This window comes from Pecten maximus, unplaced genomic scaffold (genome assembly GCF_902652985.1).
Source record: "Pecten maximus unplaced genomic scaffold, xPecMax1.1, whole genome shotgun sequence".
NCBI classification, from domain to species: Eukaryota; Metazoa; Mollusca; class Bivalvia; order Pectinida; family Pectinidae; genus Pecten; species Pecten maximus.
The window spans coordinates 488,635-497,301 of record NW_022982135.1 but is presented as its reverse complement, the minus strand read 5'-3'; the positions used below and the strand labels follow the sequence as shown (position 1 = coordinate 497,301).

At 32.9% G+C, this 8,667-nt stretch overlaps 2 protein-coding genes and 1 long non-coding RNA gene across 4 annotated transcripts in view; 2 read left to right on the top strand and 1 right to left on the bottom strand.

Moving 5' to 3' along the window:
• The window catches only part of LOC117320373, a 359,054-nt gene that overhangs the window by 123,592 nt on the left and 226,795 nt on the right, over positions 1 to 8,667 (bottom strand). The window lies entirely within an intron of this gene.
• LOC117320370 overlaps positions 1 to 8,667 on the top strand; it is a 242,323-nt gene that overhangs the window by 161,979 nt on the left and 71,677 nt on the right. The gene's annotated exons all lie outside the window — the stretch shown is intronic.
• Positions 6,893 to 7,579, top strand: LOC117320388. The gene is made up of 2 exons (XR_004531028.1): positions 6,893 to 7,129; positions 7,524 to 7,579. It is a non-coding gene; the product is annotated as an uncharacterized LOC117320388 (long non-coding RNA).

The window sequence follows — 8,667 nt, the reverse complement described above, 5'->3', positions numbered from 1 at the left end:
CGCCGAGTCCTCACCCTTCTGAAGATGACCATGACGAACTACTGTAGTCGATATATGTTGCTGATTGAAATGTATTATCTAGTGTTCTATATACAATTTGTATGTCTGTCGTTGTATAATATGGTTTTATGTCATTAGTAATCATTACATGTATTCTTTCTAAAAAATTTAATTTTTAATTAAAATGTATTGATATGTAACTGTAGTTATGTATCGCATAATGTATTTAAAGTAACATATTGTAATGTTATGTAAAATGTGTCTTAAATGAATGAACGCATTTGTATTATAATATTTTCCATAAAATGAAATTAATGTAATATTAATGTTACATGTCACAGGTATATATATATCTATTTCCCCACTTTCTCCAGGTAGAACAGGTAAATGACTACAGGTAAAACACAGGTAAAATTAAAATGGAACAGACTATAATTGGTTTGCCTTTGTTTTCCTATATCAACACTTTTCTTTGAACTTTAAAAAGTGGGCAAATGGAGAACACCCCGTCCAAACACCCACCCCAGGCTATGGTTCCGCTAGAGTAGTCACAAGTCCGGTACATGTACATCTGTACACTAATTTTTTTTACCTGTATATCACCGAGGTTATCTGCTGGTGTAACCCAGACACTGTTTAGTTTTAGTTGTCATGGTGATTAAATATTTCTGTAGACTTGCCATATATTAAGCAAATCATTTTTGACGCTGCACGACAAGACATGTTCGCAATATTGGAGAATTCCTCAAAATGTAATTTGTATAGACTTGTAGTAGATGATATATCATGATCACTACAACATTATTTAAGTAAATATATAACAAAACGCAATAGAATTGCTTTTGTTGTGAAATCGAGTGGTGTAATATGGCACGATTGAGTGATCGTATCTGCATGACGATATTGTCAGACAGAACAGAAACGACAGGAATCAACGTCTGTATTGCTCTGAGGTCTAACCGATATAACTGAGGGCTAAAACATAGGTAATATAAAGTTACGAGGCCTTCCGGAGGATAACTACCCGGAATCCTTGGAACCGTACGTAAATACAATGCTGTTTCACAACATTCCTCCCCGTTTACTAAGAGTGCGATACGTTATAAAAGACAAAAGGTCAAAATGAATTCTATACAATAAAACTTGCACTCTGAGGAGGCTACTGAGAGGTGACCATAGCAGATGATAACATCGTGTCGTTTTTAAAGTGTATATAAAAACTATGATTCATCATAGCTAAACTCTTAAAAAAATCAAAGTACTGAAAGTACTGAGGGAGGCGTTAATCAGATGAAAAGGTGATATTTGAAACAAAGCAAAGAAGAATGATTAAACTGATATCAACATGATTGTCGATAGATACATGCAAGAGTGAGGTTTTAAGTACTTAAACGTTTCTTCTCAAGAGTTTAAAGCCAATTAGATGAAATGGTTTTCAATCCTGATGGACACACAGTGTAATGGTTTAACTGTCTTGATGTACACAATGGTTTTAACCATATTGAAGTTTCAAACAAACTTCTACTAAAGTATTTAAACATATCCACTTAAATCTTTAAAGTCAACACTTTTAGTTAGGTTGTTGTCTAACATTTCTACTTATTGTTTAAACAAGCTTCCACTTAAATAGTTAAACATTTCTACATAAGTGTTTCAAACAAATTTCTGTTTTAGTAGTTAACATTCATACTTAGGTGTTTAAACCGCCCTGATGAACATAATGCTTTTAACCATCCTGATGACAGTCTTAACTGTCCAATGTAAGCTTCAAACTTCCACTTGTCCAGTTCACAGAGACTAGTACTATTGAATTGCATTATCAAAGACTATTATACTGATCTACAAACAACTGTCAATTATACGGTTGTGTATTATAATAGTATTGGTATTCACATGGTTCTATTAATATTGTTTAACATGATAGTTATTTTTTAATAAACATTTACAATGTATTTTTACATTTAAGAATTAATCTGTGCACTTAAGTATACATGTAATTCAATTAGAAACAGAAATAACAAGAACACATATAATTGTTGATATGTTGAATACATGACAGCACCTAGTCATAGTTACAACTTTTGAGTATGAATTAAATGAACAATGGAAATACCAAATACAAACAATGTTCTTTCAACGAAAAAATAGAGCTATACAATTATAATTATGATGATTTAATTATATTGTGTTTTCTGTATTATGAACCGCCTGTCAAAGGATCATATTTTGTTAATCCTGTACATACTGTATTATAATAACATTGTCAGCATAAATGTGTGTGTATATATATATATATGTGTTCCATCTCTACAATGTGAGAAGTTTTACAGTTTTGAACAATACCTTTGACAGACACATTGTACGCTGAATGTCTGCATACATAACAGGATTTAGCTTCCGACATAAATTCAAATGTTCTAAAACGTTTTCGAGAGTTGGCTAAAACATTTTTGTCCATTTGTTAGCCCGCCATCATCAGATTATTTATCTAACAATCATTTTTTTGTGACGTTGGTCCTTCCCTGCCCCCTGTGATAAATATTATAAACAGAGCACATGCTTAATGAAATTTAAATCACTGCATCCGCTAGGGTCGGAAGCCGGGGGCTCTGGCTAACTAGTCTTACACTCAACCAATTCAGCTAAAGAGAAGATCTCTCTAGCTGAGTGGTATATTTATTTATTCATTCATTCATTCATTCATTTACTTTTAGCATCTGTACACCACCTAAGATGTTTCCTAATTAGTCATAATAGGCCCTTGGTGAATTACGTATCGGCCAAGGGGGATCATTTTTACAACATTACAATATTTTTTTTGTTTATACCTACTATATTTGTTTAATTGTTCCATATTCTACGTCTATATTAGTGGTGTTCCGATTAATCGAGTTCGTCGAGTATCACTTGTTTGAGAAGTTTGATCAATTAATCGAGTAAGAAATCTGTAATCGAGTTTCGTCGTAAGTGCCCTACATCAGGTTTTATGAAAATATATTAGCCGGATTTCAGATAAACATACGCAAATTCAGCTTGACAATGTCTACAACACAGTCGCTTGCGGGAAATGGTTATGCTTGTATCATACAAAATCAAGCGTCACATTAACTTGTACAGTGTAGTAAAAATACAGGGAATGCAAACGTACCGATGACCAAGATTTCTTTTGTGAGAACATAAGGGTCTAGCTATGTAAGCAATGTTAACGTATACGATCTTTCTTCATGGTAAACGCACATGGTCTGTTTTATGGAAACATTTTGTTTTTTAATGAAAACAAGAAGCAGAAGGTCCGTTGAGTATACTGATACTTTAAATACGACGAAAACTATTTGTAAAATGTGCAGAAAGTCGTATTCCTTCAATGGTAAGTCACAGTTCTACTTTTGGTTTCAAAGTATATTAGACTTTTGATAACGGATGGATTAAAGCATTTTACGGCCCGGTCAAAAAATTTCAATTAGCTAAATACTCCAATAAACAATCCTTTTGTTGCTTTTTCACGTGTTGAATAAAGTTACTAAAAAAAAACAATTTTGGTTCATTTTTATCCATGTAATTAACAAATAAACACACAGGAAGATAGTATGCATGTAGGTATAAAAATAGTATACATAGGTATAAGAGTTTATCAGTTACTGAAATTTTTGTTGAAAGCATTTCACAAAATATCGAGACATAAATTTATACAAAAACATACATTTGGAAATTAATCGATTTTAATCGATCATCGATTGGTTACACACAAGTGATGATCGATCACAAAAAATCAACCGATTCCCAACACTAAAACCCACTTTGATTTAGATGTTCATCGGTGATAAAATAGTGATCTTGGCCTCTGATCCAGTTACCTTGACCTCTACACCATGACCTTAACATTTGGTCAGTTGGCTTCTTGTTTCATTATGAATAACTTTACTTCATTAATGCCTTAACAAATTGTTTATTACGAATATTATACAAAATATGACCTTAACCTTTGACACCATGACATTGACCTTAAGTCAGCTGACTCCTTGTTTAATCTGAACACAAAGGGGAACCTAGCAATACAGTTTTTGAAATACAAACCGCCTATCACCAAACTCATAAGTTAAATCCTATACTGTACAAAAGAGAGCCAATGTATTTAACACTATATTCTATGTTGCAAAGCATGGTCGACCATATTAGAAAAAATACAGTTTTTGAAATACAAACCGCCTATCACCAAACTCATAAGTTAAATTCTATACTGTACAAAATAGAGCCAATGTATTTAACACTATATTCTATGTTGCAAAGCATGGTCGACCATATTCTGCCGTTACTCCAAATTTCAATACTATCAATATTAATATTACAGTTTATATCCTGATTATTATTAACACAGATTAGTTAAGTATTTACTGCTGATCTGTTACAAACGGGAACACAGACATGTACAATATGATGAAAAACATAATAAATATGCCACAATTTCTCACAGATAGAAATGCATTAAATTTACTTTTTTATAAAGCCCACATATCTATGCACCTTTGTTGCAAAAACAAAGGAAATCTATAGGTAGCACACCACAGTAAGACAGCCTGGCCATGGGCGATTTTTTTGTTAAGCAAATAACTCCTGTATTGTGATATGCATAAAAAATGAAAAAATAAATGTAAACTATAATTGGTATATTCAGTATGAAGTAGTGCATACAGGCTTCACATTTATTAAAACAAAAATCAATAAATTGGTTCCGGATTTTAAATATCCGGATTTTCCGAACATGTGTTTACACAGGAAATTTAGTTTTGACTACAGCACAAAATGGAAGCCCACAGAAAAGGTAAGATAGCGGAAAAACTTAATTTATAACATATGTCCAAACAAGATTAATTCTGTCTTTGGGATAGAGATATCTAATTTTAAATAGGTTTCAGAAAAAAAATTGTGTAGAGAATTGTGCTATTTTGGGTCAAATATCATAATATTTTGCAATTTTTGAGAATTTTTTAAGCTGTTACCATGGTATTCACAGCTCTAAAAATCACAGAAAATATCAGTTTACTTATCCTTCAGAGCTCTATTAAAATTGCAAATGTTGTACAGATTTCAAATATATATACTTTATTAGAGGTTATATGTAAGGTTAACTGGCAATGTTTACATATCTAAAACATGTGCCATATTTTTCAGAATTTGGCATTTTTACTGTACACTGCTACCATAGGTATTTATTGCACCTATCCTTCACATTTGGACTACCGTAAATATTCGGGTATAGTGCGCACTCGCGTATAGTGCGCAGGTACGTTTTTGAGGTTCATTTTCAAAAAAAAAAAAATTAACAATTTTTTTTTTTTTTTCAATTTTCAACTGAGCGGTAGATGAATTCTAAAGCATAAGATGATAGGAAGTTGTAACTTATGAAAGATTATTTACAATGTACCACATTTAATTGGAATCACCGGTCAGATTTGACACATTGGATTGACAGGTTGTTTACATTATACCGCCACAGGCCTAGTCAGCTTGCAAATTGTAGCGGTCCCATCTAGGTCCCATCTACGCTGTTGTACCAACAAAATAATTAATCCTACCCTCAATTACCTTCTGATTTTCACGCAGGTATGATCTCTTGTGGTATCTGTCCACGAACATACAAAGCTAATTAAGCTCAATATAACAAGATTGACTAGTAAGCTGACTGCTACGTAATGTTACACAGGCCGCCATTTTGTATACAGTACGGAAACAAGTCTGCAGTCGTCGTGCTGGTCACAACTTTTATATCAATGAATTAACATGTGTAAAGGATAAATCTACAGTGCAGACGATAAGTAAGAGTACCCTGGTAGTTTTCACAGTCTTATCATATTTTTATGGCCAGTGACTGCCGCACGAGATCAAGGCATTAGTGTTACCCGTGCCTAATTGCGCATGCGTGCTGTTTCAGCTTCCGTAAATAAACAAGTTGAACGTTATCAGTTTCTGGCAACATTCTGGATTTATAAGGTGATTAATTTAGAAGTATGAAATAACTAAGTACTGCTATATCATTTCAAGTTTTGTTTGATGTTAATTGAGATGTTATACATCGTTTTGGACCTGAATACGGGAACATCCTCAAGTGAGATCGTATGTGTACGGAACATGTGGCTCAAGATCGACTTAGATAAAACCACGTAATTGCTGATAAATACACAATTTCAAGGAATTAAACATTAAAATAACTATTCATTTCTTTGATTATTTGTTAACTATTACTTTCTTAATGCTTTATATATGTTATATATATATATATATATGTATTAAATCAATCCTGCTGTGAAAGGAAACGATCACAAATCTCAGTCAAATCACATTCATTCTGACTGGGAAAAGGCTTGTACTTGCGTATAGTGTGCAGTGGTCTTTTTCACTTGTCAATTTTTGAAAAAAAGTGCGCACTATACGCGAATATTTACCAGTGATCACCACGGGCTGTTTTACTATGGAGCAGCGCCATAGTAAAATGTCTACCCGCCATAGTAAAATCATGTAGCGCCATAGTAAAAAAAATCTGCCCCGCCGATCTTCGTATTCAAAACTCTGTTAACCCGTGGTGAGCCCCAGATACCGCCGACTGTGTAGTGTTTTACTGACTGCACAGGTAAGAGCTTGAGGCCAGTTAATTACCTGTTCACACGCCAGGGAGACTTTTGACACTTCATTCAATGACCCTGACGTCCAATACCCCGACGAATTAACCGATGTAACTATATCAATCATACCAATATTAATTGATCAGACCGCGGTCCGCGTGTTTGTGTTTTGACAGCGGTTGATCTGTGTCGAATAAAGGCTTAAATGACTTCGACAATTAAAGTCAAACGCATATATGACCCCGATTACTTTGTAACACACGTGACATGGATGCAAACGAAAGTAACTGTTAACATGGACTGTAGAACAAAAAGACCGTTGATGATAATTTTATTCTGTAATCATGAAGCGGCAACTAAAGCAGCAGTGTATTGAATCATTTTTCGAGAATTCGCCGAAACGATAGAAGGCTTAGCCCGGTCTGTTCACCGACAAAGTCAAAACACGGATCGTCATTTTTACCGACTGAATGAAGAAAAATATTCATGGCTAAAGTACGACGAAGATGAAGGTAAGTTATTTAGGTGTCAAATGGTTACTAAAATGTATTTTGTATGATATAAATCTCTTACATGTCATAATAAAATATAATTTTTTTAAATCATTTTTTTTAAATGTTATTGGCTAGTTTGTATGACTGATTTATAGGCGTATATATATATTTAATATAAAAAAAACTTAAAAGATGTCTAGTTGATATTTGAAAAAAATGTATTATTTCCAAATTTCACATTAGTGACTAATATATACTGACTTTGTTTAATCACAAAACCAAAAATTAAAATTAATTCTTTTTCAATATTTTCAGTGATTAGGTGAAAGTATTTATCTAGAGTGAAAGTTTCATGTTTAAACATTTTATTAATTTATTTTTATTAACTTTGAATGTTTCATTTGATTTGTAGGCATGTTTTGTAAGCAGTCTGCTTACAAGACTTAGCAGACTTATGGACAGAGATCAGAAAAAGAAATATCACTATCGTCGCATTGTTTGATCCTGATGACAATTAAGTGTGAAGTTGTGCTGTAAGAAAATGGACAATTTGTGTGTGAAAATGACTGACAATTGTGACATTGGAAATCATATTATATTAGTGCTGTGACATTACATATTGCTATTGTGTTTAGTGTGATATAGTGCTTATTATTTTAAGAAATTTGAGCTTTGGAAGTGTATCAGTAACATTTAATTAGTAATCTGAAAGAGAGATAGAGAGAGACCATGAGTTTGAGAAAGTCTGAGTTGGTAAAGAGAATGAAGAACGAGCAATGTATTAATTTAAGGATGTACAAATATGGATGAGTCAGAGATTGGTAAATGCTGATTGCTGTATTTATTTTTCTTACATATTGAATAAATAAATTCATATTACCATGATTAAAATAGTTTATCATTATTTCTGAAAACAATTTCTAAGAGGATTTTAATAACTACTGCACAACAAATCATCTCCCTAAAAATGAGAAGGGACATAACTCATGTAAACAAATTATCTCCCTTTAATTAATTAATATTGGTCTTGCGGCGCGCTGGGAAAATGATCCCGCAGTTTCCTCCATAGTAAAATCTGAAGCCATGGTGATCCCTGTTTACGGTATTAAAATTTTGAATGGCTAGCCCGACTGACTAGTGATTTTTAAAATAAAGTTCTAGCCCTGAATTCAGTTACAATTCAATATTCTTTATTCACCAGTATGAGTTGGGCACCTTTGGCTCTAATCTTTAAGCCCTTCAGTATTGAAAAATCATTGAGGCAATGTAGTTGAGCTAGTTGATACTCATAACTCAGTGAATCATAATATTACTGAAACATGTTTATTTAAATGTATGTTACATCAAAACAAAACATTAAGTGATAATAAGGGTTAACTTAGTACAAATGTATTGTGTTAACTTATAATTACAGTGATTTTTTTTTGGTATAATTTAGAAGGAAGGGACCACAAAATATATTCGACACAACCGCAGTAATCGATTCAACAGTGTTTGAATCATCCGTGCTTAATTTACTACGATAAAGAAGGGAAAAAATCGGGACCGAACAAAAC